This window comes from Panthera pardus, unplaced genomic scaffold, assembly GCF_024362965.1.
Source record: "Panthera pardus isolate Hobbes unplaced genomic scaffold, ASM2436296v1 HiC_scaffold_17, whole genome shotgun sequence".
Taxonomy (NCBI): domain Eukaryota; kingdom Metazoa; phylum Chordata; class Mammalia; order Carnivora; family Felidae; genus Panthera; species Panthera pardus.
Genome location: NW_026526732.1, coordinates 20,715,738 through 20,729,928, shown reverse-complemented (window position 1 = coordinate 20,729,928; position 14,191 = coordinate 20,715,738). Strand labels below are relative to the sequence as shown.

At 35.5% G+C, this 14,191-nt stretch overlaps 1 protein-coding gene across 3 annotated transcripts in view; it reads right to left on the bottom strand.

Annotated features, from left to right (window-relative positions):
• The window catches only part of EPM2A (EPM2A glucan phosphatase, laforin), a 166,238-nt gene that overhangs the window by 69,592 nt on the left and 82,455 nt on the right, over positions 1-14,191 (bottom strand). The window lies entirely within an intron of this gene.

Genomic DNA, 14,191 nt, shown 5'->3' with positions numbered 1-14,191 from the left:
AATAATAAAACAAATGATCTCATCCAATCTACTTTGCATGTAAATCAGTGGTTAGTACTATTTTCAGATGGGACACATAGTATCATAGAGATTAGCTACCTTGCCCAAGGTCATAAAACTAGTAAATGCAGCACCAGTAGCAAACTGATACTCCTAGTCCCCCATCTTTTAGGCCCCTGTTCAGGACCTTCATCCTGTTTTCTACCTACTTCACAAGCACCAGCACCGCCACCTTCCTTCCATTGAGTAAACCAAAAGAGACAGAGGTGGAAGAACATGTCTCTGAAAACATTATTTGTCTACATCACATTCTGCCCAGTATCTATTACACTAGTAAACAGATCCTTTATTTCTATGAAAATTACAATTCATACATTACTTCTATTCACCCTTCTTATGTGACCACCCTATTTCAAATCATGCCTTTCCTTAAACAACCTAGTTTCCATATATTGTCTTTAATAAGAAAAACATGTAAGCAAAATAAAAATAGGAATAAGTCACATTTGTTACAAATATGAAAATCTGACTCATTTGTTCTTTTCTCTCTCTTACAAAACATTTTACCTAAAGTTATTTGGCATAAAATGTCAAAAACAAAAAGTCCTTAAGTCATTGGGCAATTCTTTGGGATATAATTCCCCCCCCAATCCAATAGAAGGTACAAGACAGCTCCTTTAATAAATCATCACTGATCTTCTTAGATCAGACTTCTCTTTTTCTCTTGATGACTACAAGGCACTACACCAATTTCTCCTTTACCCCTGATATTTAATAGATGAGAAACAAACCATACTAGCAGCCCCATTTCTAAAAATATATCAAATAGAAATATAACAAGAGTAAAAAATGATATATAGAGATACATGTATTAACAATACTATTTTAATAGCAAACACTCTGAACTATGTAAGTTCATCTATTCATTTTTCCACAAATACTTACTGATTGTCAAGTACACAATCCACACTATGCTAAGTCATGTTAAGGATTTGGGTATTTACTGTAAAAGCAATAAAAAAATGAAACATTTTAAGTAGGCTGGTAACATGACCAAATTTTTATTTTGAAAGTATCTCTGTTGTTACAGAGTAAAAAATTAATTCAAACGCAATGAGATTAAAGCAGAAAAAGTCCATTTAGGAAAGGACTTCATTAGCCCAGGCAGGAGATGATGAAAGCCTGGAGGTAGAAAAGAGAAGGAGTGGGCAGATTCAGGAAGGAAAGGCCACAGGAATGGTGGATTAACTGGGTATGGGAGGTGAAGGAAAAAGGGAAGCAACAATGACTCTAGGCTTCTGGCAAATATAACTCAATATAGAGTTGTACCACTCATTAAGATGTGAAATCTGTAAGAGGTTGGAAGGGAAGATCACTAGTCTGGTTTTTGTATGGGGCTTGAAGTGCCATTTAGATACAAAAGGAGCTGTCACATGCAGAGTTGGCATAATTGGTTTGACAGACCAGAGATCTGAACTAGAAAAATAAGCTTATGAGTCATCGAAGTGGCAACTGAGGCAAGGAGATAGATGAGTGACAAAGAAAAAACAATATTGATGTAGAAGAAAAGGTTTCTAGAACAAAGTCTGAAAGCATCCCAACATTTAATAGCTAGATAGAGAAGGATAAGCTTACAAAGGATGTACTGAAATAAGTTGGAGAGGAAAGACCAGGAGTGAGTAAATGAGGTGGAAAAACAGAATAAAACTGTAAATAGAGACTAAAAACTGGGTGAAACAGGGTCTGACTGTTAAAGGTAGTTACATCTGGAGAATGGAGTTGGGATGGGGCGGACCATTTTACTCTAAATTATTGTGAATTCACTCGATTTGTCACAGAGCACAAGTATTACTTTTTGGTTTAATAAAGGAATAATACCTATGGCTCCCACTGTTCAGTACAATAGACTTACAACAATTTAAATATTACAAATTAAATAAATACAATTATTCAGGAGCTCAAATATACATAAATTAAAATATTCAAGAAAAATTATTTACATAACATCAACCACCTCATCCCTATAATTAATTTTTGGAAATACTCATTTTTACACACACATGTTTCAGGAGAAGTAACAAAACATTTCTATTTCTTTCACCAAGAAGGTATCAGTGGAGGCCACTAGAAAGCTGGGACTCCCTTGGGGCGCCTGGGTGGCTCAGTCGGTTAAGCGTCCGACTTCAGCTCAGGTCACGATCTCGCGGCCCGTGGGTTCGAGCCCCGCGTTAGGCTCTGGACTGATGGCTCAGAGCCTGGAGCCTGCTTCCCATTCTGTGTCTCCCTCTCTCTCTGCCCCTCCCCCGTTCATGCTCTGTCTCTCTCTGTCCCAAAAATAAATAAACGTTAAAAAAAAAAATTTAAGAAAGCTGGGACTCCCACCATACTCAGTAATAATAAGGTCAATCCCTTCAGTTGTCAATGGATGGGGAATCTGGGTAACAAGGCAGCACTCCCACCCTCCTAACGGAGAGTGTTAGAGGAATCCAGTTAAACCCAAAGATTTTAATAAAATCCAGAGTCACATTACATAATCCTCAAAATGGCCACATTTCAACAGAAAGTCATTCCTTACATCAAATATCACAAAGATCTCAAGCTAAATAAAAATTTTAAATGTTTTGAAAGATGCCAACATCAAAATGACAGAGATGTTAGAATTATCTGAAAAGGATTTTAAATTTCAACAACCCATTAGATCACATTTGAAACAAATGAAAATATTAGAAAGTCTCTGCGCGCACGCGCGCGCGCGCACACACACACACACACAAACACACACAAAATAGATGATGTAAAGAAGAACCAAATGGAAATTTTAGAACTGAAAAATATAACAATTGAAATAATAACCTCAGTGGATAAGCTCAAGAACACAGTGGAGCAGACAAAAGAAAGAATCAGCAAGCTGCAAGACAACAGAAATTAATCAATCAAAGCAACAGAGAGAAAATAGACCGAAAAAAAGAACAGATTTAGAGACCTGTGGGACAGCTGGGTTGTTTCTAGGTTTTGACTATAATACATAAAACTACTGTAAAATAAACAAAACTGCTGTATACATCTAACATTCATGCAGTTGAATCCTGAAAAGAGAAGAAAGTGTGTGGCTGAAAAATTCTTGAGAAAATAAGGTCTAAAATCTTTCCAAACTTGCCAATAAACATAAACTACAGATTCAAGAAGCTAAGCAAATTCCAAACAGGAAAAATAAAGAAATTCATGCCACTACATATCATAATTAAATTTCTGAAAACTAAAAACAAAGAAAAAATCTTGAAAGTAGCCAGAGAAACATAACAATTTAGGAGAACAATTCAAATGTGAGTAGGCTTCTCAAAAGAAGCCTATAAAGAAGATCTATAAACAGAAAGGAAATCACTGAACATCAGGAAGGATGAACAGAATAAGCAAATATAGGAGTAAAAACAATAGACTTCTCTTCTCCTCTTGAGTTTCTAACAAAAATTATAATGCTACCTGATATGTTTCTACATGTATAGAGAGGAAATATTTAAGACAATTCTATGAAGAAGGGGAAAAGGATAAAAAGGAAGGTAAGATTTCTCCACTTTATTCAAACTTGCAAAATAATGACACCATCAACTATAATAATAAGTTATGTATGTATGATGTATGTAAATAAAAATAAAATTCTAAAAAATGTTCAAATATGTACTATACATGGCATATAAAGGTAGGAAAAACACATGAGGAGAAAAAAAACAGAGAAAACTAAAATGAAAAAAATAAAATGACAAACTTAAGTCCTAACATAACCAATAATTACATTAAAGTTAAATAGGCTAAATACACCAATTAAAATAGAGTGGCAGAGTGAACTTTTAAAAAAAAGAACCAATTGTATGATATCTAGAAGAAACTCACTTCAAATTATATACAAGATGGAAAGTAAAAGTGTTGCAAAAGACATACCATGTAAACATTTATCAAAAGAAGGCAGAAGTGATTATGTTAATATCATATAAAGTAGAACCTTCACAGCAAAGAAAATTACTAGAGATAGAGAAGGAAATTATCTGATGTTAAAAAAAAAAACAATACTACACTGTTTAACTAACTTGAATTTAAATGGATAAAAACAAATCTTAAGTATCAACCTATCAAGAAGCTATAAGAATTCTAATGTGTATGTACCAAAAAATAGAGTTGCAAAATATGTGAAACAAAAACTAAGACCATTAAATGGAGAATAGACAAGTTGGGAATTATATTGGAAATTTCAACACTCTCTCTCAACAATTGATAGAAAAACTAGGAAGAACATCAGCAAGGAATAAAATAACTCAACGACACCATCAACCAATGGAATTTAATTGACATTTATAGAACACACCACACAATAATAGCAGAATGCACATTTTCAAGTGTGCACAGAACATATACCAGGCTAAATCATATCCTGGACCATAAGATAATCTCAAAACTTTAGAATTAAATCACACAAAGTGTTTTCTCTGACCTCAATAGAATCAAACTGGAAATCAATAATAGATGATGGGAAAAATATTCAAATACTTGAAAACTAATCAACATATTTCTAAATAATCTATGGGTCAAAAGGAAATCTCAAAGGAATTAAAAACACATTGCAATGAATGAAAATTAAAATAGTAATGTATCAAAATACTATGTGTGACATAGCTAAAGCAGTGCTGTGAGGAAAATTTATAGTCCGAAAATGCATACAGTAAAAATAGGAACAGTTTCAAATCAATTATCTAAGCTCCCCCTCAAGAAATTATGAAAAAAAGAGCAAAATAAATCCAAAGCAAATGGAAGTAAAGAAATAATAAAGATAAGAATGGAAATCAATGAAATTAAAAACAGAAAAAACATTAGAGAAAATCAATGAAACAAAGAGCTGGTTTGTTGAAAAGATCATTAAGACTGGCAAACCTCTAACAAGACTGGCAAAGAAAAGTGAGAAAAGGCACAAATTACAAAAGAAAGAAAAGGGAGAAAAAGAAAGAAAGAAAGAGAAAGAAAGAAAGAAAGAAAGAGAAGAAAGAAAGAAAGAAAGAAAGGAAAAGGGGACAGGAAGGAAAGGGAAGGGAAGGAAAGGGAAAGGAAAAGGGAGAGATGTCACTACAGACTTTGCAGGTGTCAAAAGTGTAAGAGAGTACTATAAAAAATAAAACACACATAAATTTGACAACTTAGATGAATTGGACCATCCTCAAAACACAAATTAACACAAATTACCACAACTCACTGAATATTAAATAGGTAATTTGAATATTCCTATAACTCTTAAGGATATTGGATGCATAATTTAAACCCCCCAAAAAGAAGTTTCAAAGCCCAAGTAAGTGGTTTCAATGAATAATTCTACCAAATGTTTAAAGAAGAATCAATACCAATTCTATGCAATCTCAACACAGGCATAGAAAGAAAGAAAGAAAGAAAAGAAAAGAAAGAAAGAAAGAAAGAAAGAAAGAAAGAAAGAAAGAAAGAAATAAAGAAACTGTCCTTATTTGCAGATGACATAACTGTCTAGAAGAAAACCCCAAGGAAACAATAATACTAATTAAAAAAAAAAAAAAACCTCCTAGAATAAGAGAGTTTAGCAAGGTCACATGATATAAGGTAATTATGCAAAATAAATTTTATTTCTATATAATAGCAATGAACATTTGACAATTAAAATTAAATACAATACCATGCACTTAGGTGTAAATCTAAGAAAAACATGTACACAATTTATATGCTTAAAACCACAAAATGTTAGAAAAGAAATCAAAGCAGATCTAATAAGTGGAGAAGCATACCATGTCCATGGATTGGATAACTCAACCTCTACCTCTGATACAAAAATTAATTCAAAATGGATCATGGACTTAAATGTAAACTTTCAGAAAAAATTAGGGGAAAATGCAATATTTAGGGCTGGACAGAGTTCTAAGAATTCACACTAAACACAATCCAAAAGGAAAAATTTATAAATTTGATTTCATCAAAATTATAAACTTTTGTTCTGCAAAAGACCTTGTTGAGAGAAAAATAAGACAAGTCCAGATTAGAATAAAATACTTGCAAACCATATACCCAACAAAGGACTAATCTAATTTTATTAGACTATATAATTTTATTAGAATCTAAATAGACTAATTAGACTAATATCTAATTAGAATATGAGGAAAAGACAAGAAATGGCAGTTCACCAAAAAAGATATACAGATGGCAAATAAGTACTTGAAAAGATGTTCAACATCACTAGCCTTAAGGAAAATTCAAATTAAAGCCACAATGAGATATCACTACACACCTATAAGAATTTTTTTTATTTTTATAAAAGAAAAAATAGGACATCAACTTCTATATACAAAGCTTGGAGAAATTGGATAACTCATACACTGCTAATGAGAATGTAAAATGGTACAATCACTCTGAGAAAATGTTGGCAATTTCTTTTAAAAATTAAACTTGCAAGTACTATACTACCCACCTGTACTCCTGGCATTTATCTCAGAGAAACTAAACTTTCCTTCACACAAAAACCTGTAGAAGAATTTTTACAGTAGTTTTATTTATTATGGTCAAAACCTAGAAATAACCCAGATGTTCTTTAGTGTGTGAATGCTTTAACAAATTTGTGATACATCTATACCATGATTAGCCATAAAAAGGAATGATCTATTGATATGTGCAACAACCTAGGCGAATTTCCAAAGAATTATGTTAAGTGGAAAAAATGCCAATCTCAAAAAGGTATACATACTCTAGGATTTCATGTATTTAACATTCCTGAAATGAAAACATTTATAGAGACAGAGAACAGATTAGTGGTTGCCAAGGATTGGGGAGGGTTGGAAGGTTGGGGGGGGAGGGGGAATGTTGTGGTAATGAAAATATTACCACTGAGGGAAACAATAAAAGTTACACGGGATCTTTCCCTATTACTTCTAACCATCGCATGTGAATATACAATTACCTCACAATAAAAGTGAATTATCTTTCCAGATTGGAGCTGGTCATTGCCAGTTATTCATTAGCATTAATTTAGTGTAAGTAAACATACAAATAGCTCACTAAAGTAAGATAAACTAATATGTTATGGGCAGAAAAGTGGGAAAGGATTGATTTAATGAACAATAAACACCTATTTCCTGGGACCAAATTTGGCTATCATGTTATTTGTTCATCAAGGCAAATTTGGTAAGTTAATATAAAGTGAATAAATGTGAAGGAGTAAGACGCCTGCTTTCTGACACTCCAGTAAAAACCAAAGAAGAAACCTCAGAATTTAAAATCATAACACATTACTTCAAATAGTTCTACCAGTTTGAAAGTTCAGGTTAAAAGAAGTTTGTTCTTTACAAAGTCAAAAGTTTTGAAGTTATATTAGATAAGCAAAAACTATTTGGACAGTGTAGTCTACTTAAAATTAAAATTATAATTATTATGCACATGTTATTTTATTTGAATCTATCCTCTTTGGAATTTGACTACTTTGAAGTTTTTATTTCTAGCACATGAAAATAAATTCTGAACCTAACACATTAATCTCTAATTTTAGCTAGTAATTCACCCAAATCAAATCTCTCTCATGCCCCATCTGTTACTACCTCAAAAGTTATTGGTGCATAAAGTTGTACAAACATGTTATAACCATTACCAACTCTTCAGCATTTTGATATTCTGTTCTTATGGCACAAGTAAAGCAAAATAAAACATAAAAAGTTTTTTTGTTCAGCGAATTGCCTCTTTAAGAGTGGATCCTGTTCCAGTTGAGCCCTTTGATAAATTGCAATATGCAATGGTAGAAAATAGCTGAGTTGGGGGCCAGTGGTGGGAGACAGCTGAACTGCCTCATAGACTAGAGGACTCAGAGGCAATTAAAGGAGAGTATGGGGGGGGGGGGGTGTAAAGGTTAAGAAGGAAAGGTAAAATGGAGAAAGAGGAAAGAGAAGAGACAGTTCAGGGGAAAGCTACGTAAGGTAAAGTGGATAGTCAAAACAAGCTGGTCATGAGAACACCAAAGGGCAGTTAAAGACAAGCATTTTAATATTATTTTGAAGTTGTTTGCCCTCCTGTAACATCCCTCTCTTCTCTTCTTCCTCAACCCTCAAAATTATCTACTACATTCACACATGAATTTCTTATGTGGACAGAAAGAAGACAGTCCACTAAGAAAAATTTACTTAAAAACTGGATTCCTTGCCTACATTGAGTTGATGTAAAACAGGGCAACATAAGCAAGGCCACAAGAAGGTGCATCTGCTAAGCAGAGCAGAAGCAGGAAAGCAAACTCAAGGATGACCACGAGGATATAAACCTTCCCTGCTTCCACAGGCATCTTAGAGAGGTTCCCAAATTCTCACAACAGGGACTGGATAGAATCTGTAGTGTATATGGGGGTGCCTGGGTGGCTCAGTCAGTTGAGTGCCCAACTCTTGATTTCAGCTCAGGTCATGATCCCAGGTCATGGGATCGAGCCCCATGTTGGGCTCCATGCTGAGCATAGAGCCTGCTTAAGATTCTCTCTCTCTCTCCCTCTGCCCCTCTCCCCGGCTCACGCTCTCTCTCTCTCTCTCTCAAATAGATTAAATAATTAAATAAATATCAGCACCCATACACACACACAACAGAATAAAGTGTTAAGATACAAAACAATAAGATCTAATAAGAAAATGATACATAATACAACACATAGAACATGTTTACTTACAAGATTTTTGTCTTAGTTCATTAAAGAAATGCACAAATCTTAAGTGAAAAATATAAGTAAACAACATTTCATGCTACTGGCAAAAATAATGTTATTTGGCTAATGAAAGCTAGGAAATCAATGACTACCTGAGGATATGAAGAAATTTCTATACTAACTCAGGCACACAGACAAAACCTCATTCCTGTAGAACAATATTGCATTAAAATAATAGGAAGTTCATACAGTTAAGAGTCCATACCTATAGTTAGAGCTGAAATAACATCTAAGAAAAATCCAGTAAAAAGCAATCCAACAAATTCGGGAAAGAGCTCCAAGGTTTTGATTAAAAATGATAGTAACTCCAAACACAAAAATGTGGCCCACTTAGCCATGATAAAAAACAGGAGTTAGACTTAGAGATATGAAAATGCTATTTGTTAAGGAGGCTAGAGTTTGGAGAACCAAGAAAGAAAATATCAAATGCGACAGGATGATTATGGTAATGAGTCAAACATCTGGCTCAGGTATGTGTGTGTGTGTGTGGTGTGTGTGTGTGTGTGTGTGTGTGTGTGCGCGCGCGCGCACGTGGGCACATGTGCATGTATGCACTTGTGTGTGTGACTGTCTTTCAAAGTAGAAAACAGGATTAATTATGATTCCTATTTTTATGGCAAATAGTAAGTTGAAATGTGGGGTACATCAATATCATCCTTTCTGTATATCTGGACATACAAACCTGCCCATTCCTTTTAGTCAAAAATGAGCCACTCACACTAAGACATTTACTTGATGGAACTACAAGTCAGCAGGCTCATCCCTAACCTCTGCACATAACAGATCTGCCTCACTAATAATCAGACTAAAGACCATTCATATATGCCTCCAATCCTATGAGGTCATCAACAAAAGTCCTTGAGACAGTTGTTTAGTAGGTGGGTATGATGTGTTGGTCCCTTCAAGGTGACCTTGAGGTATACAGAAAAGAGGAGCAGCAGGAGTGATTAATAAAGCTCAGCCTTGGGCCACTCTCTGCCAAGCCTCCGGGGGTGGGGGGGGGGGGGGGGTGGGGGGGGGGAGGGCCTTTTAGGTAAAACTCCCAGAACAGTCTTGACCAGTCCCAGCTAAGACTTTAAGGAAAAAAGTTAACACCTGCCAAGCCATAGAAAGCAGAAAACATTACAAGGGAAAACTTCCATGATTATAGAAAAATATAGGTGAAATGGAGGCTTACATCAAGCTAGGTTGAAGAAATATAACAGAAAAAAAAAAAAAAGAACTTACAGAAAAAGAAAAATTCAATAGTTATTTTCTTAAAATATTTACTAATAATTTAAGAGCTCCTTGTTATGAACTAAATTATGTTTCCCCCAAATTTATATGTGGAAGTTCTAAAACCCCAATGCGGGCTGTATCTAGATATAGAGCCTTTAAGGAGGTAATTAAGGTTAAATGAGATCATAAGGGTGAGATCCTAAACCAAAAGGACTCGTGTCTTTACAAAAAGGGGAAGAGACACCCGAGATCTCTCTCCATGCACATATAGAGGAAAGGCAGTGTGAGGATACAGTGAGAAGGCAGCCAACTGCAAGCCGGAAAAAGAGTTCTCACCAGAAATCGAATTTGATGGTTCTCTGATCTGGGACTTTCAGCTTCCAGAACCGTGAGAAAATAAACCTCTGTTGTTTAAGCCACCAATCTAGAATATTTTGCAATAGCGGCATGAGCAGACTAATGCATTCATACCCAAGAAATATCCTAAAGTTTAATACATATCCAAGTATTATTGAGAGCTTGTGTATCCAGCTCTGTGGTAAACTGAGGTTGAAAAATGAAATTTAAAACATGATTCCCAATGAACGGACCCTTGTTAGTTACACAAAAGTTACACAAAGCAATTAGTGAATGAAACAAAGCTACCTTAAATTATGAAAATAATTGTAAAACCATATGACAAAATACTAACACATAAACGAAATATTCAAGAATGGCAAATAGGCTTCCTTTCCAATGCGATTTTCAGTGTATGGTGACTGAAATGCAATGTTAAGATATATTTTAATGGGCAACTGGCCCACCGGAAAAGAAAACTATGATAGATTTATGATGTGTACATGGATGTGGAAGACTGAAAAGTGGAGACGGCTGTATCCGTGTGGGCCAGAATTACCAAGAAAGGATTTGCAATGGAGGGGATGGCTCTCAAGTTGTGACTGACAACAGGGTATGTTCTGGATACATAACAGAGAGGACAGCAATGTATGAATGAGTATGATTCAAAGCAGGAAGCAGATAACAGCAACAAATCTGTTTATTCCAGTGGGTAGAGTGACAACACAATATAGACTCAGGGGGTTGATCCTACTTACCAAATTCTAAAGTAAGCACAGTAAAACAACTGACTTGAAAAAGCAGAGAACAGAACTACCACTTGACTAGCCATTAGTTAAGAACTCAGATTTTTTTCTAATGCAGAAGATTTACACTAATTAGGGATTCATGATGATACACACATCTCAAAATGGGAAGCATCTCGAGGATTGAAGCCTCTCTTGAAAAGTATGCCAAACAATGGCATAACCAGGCAATTATACTTCCATTTAAATTTAAATATAATAACAGAGCTCTCCTTCTTATAAAATTTTTAGGGAAAATCTGAAACTAAGATTGTTATTAATAGGCTTGACTCAAAGCACCAAGACTGAATTATTAATAATTCATTCAATGTGATGATAGTCTAGAGCAAAGCCAAAAGATTTGACCATCTGATTTGAAGTGATCAAATCTTTTGGTAGCTAATTATGCCTTGACTCAAGGGATTAAACAAGCAGATCAGCATATTAAAATGCTCCATCTCTGCATAATTGGATATATTTTCTGGATATTGCATTTACTTTCTGTGTCACATGCAGAGATGCTTATTCATGTGTTTAATAAATTTTTTCTTAATTGCTCTAATAATTTTTAATGTTGATTTTCCCACTGTCATTTAAACAATTTTTATGGTAGTGTCTAGACTTTTGCTGTTTGTAAATTGGCAGGTCAATTTTTCTCACCATAGCACTCCCAGAATTGAGTAGAAATTTTATCGTGTTTCATCATCTGAACACAAATCCAAGTCACTCTAAAACAGAGGAAGCATCTATATTAGTGTTAGACTCCCTATATAGAAGAATATGCTTCCGACCAGATTTCACCCCTTTGTTTTTCATAGCTTCATGCCCACTACAAAAGCTCCTGGGTCACCTCGTGTACTTTCAGACAAATAATGTTGAGGCAGAAGGTGATAACCTTCCCTACAAGGCACATCTCAAGAGTGTGAACATTTAGATGCAAAGAACACAAAATAATCATATTCACCCCAGGACTCTGAAGAACACTGAGGATTATTTTACATTTAACCTCCTCCTAACCAAGCAGACATGCATTTTAGCGGTTCCATAGTAAGTAAATGTTTGGCATAAAAATCTCTCTTCAATTAAGATTTTCTAGAGTGTCAAGCAAATGGTTTAACAAAGTATTCCCTGATCTAGTTCTGAAGTGAGAACCATCTGTAGTGGCTTTGTGTTTTGCTTTCCTCCACAGAAAAAGTATTTTTTGATATTATAGAGTTGATGCAAACATCATGACTCTAGTTACTGGAAAGAAACTAGACATGTACAGCTAACTCAAATAGCAAATAGAATGGCCAAATGTAATTTTTAAAGACCAAATTGTTTCTGAAATTGATAAGCCACAGTGTATTCAATGTGATATTAGTGAGATATTACAGGCTGTAAAAAATAAAAGAGGGCCAATCAGAGACATTATCTTAGAAGTTACCATAGCTATAAACATAAACTACGTCTGTATAAGAAATAGTTGAAGAAGGGTTTTGCTGGTCTCCGGACTTTGTCTGATTCCAAGCAACAGAAAATCTGACCAACAGGGACTTCAACAAATACAGGTCTATCTCTCTCATAATAAGAGGCATAAAGCCAGGCAGCCCAGAACTGATGTAATACCAAGTGCTTTTTGACTGTCCGCTTTGCCACCCTTCACACATTGACCTTGTTGTCACACTTGTCACCTCATGTTCAAAGGCTGACCCCTAGGCATCACCGGATGGACACTCGACACTCCAGTCATAAAAAGGGGGAGGGACCTAGGTTCCTTTTCATGGGAAACGTGAGAGCTCTCCTGGGAACCACACCTAAAAAACTTCTTGCATCTCATTCACCAGAGCTAGATGACACAGCTCTCCTGAGACCAACTGCTAGCCCTGGGGGGATAAGAGAACCACACAGATTAAAGCACTAATGATTCATCCCAGTGCGGTCAAGACAAATCAGACAAAGCATGGGGGGACAAATGCTAATTAGGCCACTGATAGTGGCTGTGATGGGCTTGAGCATGTATGTCATCTTTTCCCAGCAAACCATTTTGGAAAAGGAACCACGTGTCTCTACCTGATTTTATTCAAACGTGCCCAATGCATTACATTTGAATTGCAAAGTATTTTTAAATAAATCAACGGTAAAACTGAAAGCATTTTAATGCACTTTACAAACTTGAAAATTGCCCAAAAGACAGAGAGAGAGAGGAACAGACTGTTTGTCCAGTTCTTGAGATGTTTGGTTCGTAGAACCTCTTTGCTGTAACACAAAATCTCCTCCTGCTTCTAGCCATACACCTTCCCCATCCCTCCTCTTCCAGCTTTCCTGTGGGCTGCCCTGCCATCATCTCTTATAACCTTCTCTTTCCCCTAACTAGCCCTGTCCTCACCAAATATACCCTTCTTCAATATTCAATCTCCAGGGCACAATTTGACATCTGCCCTCAACACTCCACTAAAAAGACTTGAAATGAAGTCATCTCCTGTCAGATTCATTTTTTATCTTTCTTTACCTGCCTATAGCACTTAAAGATAGTGACCACTCTCTGTTTAATCTTTCCCCTGTTGGCTCCATAATACTCCTCTTCTGGAAGGCAGTATATTAGAACAGTTAAATGCATGGGCTCATGATCCAGACGGGGACTCCATTCCAAGTTATATGAATTTACCATCTGTAAACAGAAATGGGAAATCCCTTTAAGCAATCTGTGCCTCCATTGTCTCATTTGTGAAAAAGGAATCCTGGTACCAGCTCCTTCACAGGGTTGTTATGAGAGAATTCCATTAGATAACCCATTCAAAGGATTTAACATAGGACCTACCACAGCTGGTGTTCAGTAAGAATTCTTAACTACTATTCCTCTCATATCCCTTCCAGTCCTTCTTGTCAGTTTGCAAACTGTAGGCTGACTTACAAAACAGATGTACCCCGAAAAGAAGCTCATATCGTTTTAACAACAGCTTTGTCCAGACCTATATGTTTCAAGACAAAACTATAGTAACAGTGACTCCACATGGGCTCATGTGTTCCAAAGACAGGACCACTGAGTTTTTCAACAACCCACCTAGTTTATAAATGCTGACCAATTTCTGCCCAAATCATGCCAGCTTCTCCCTAAAACTAAAACTAATCGAAACATCCAAAT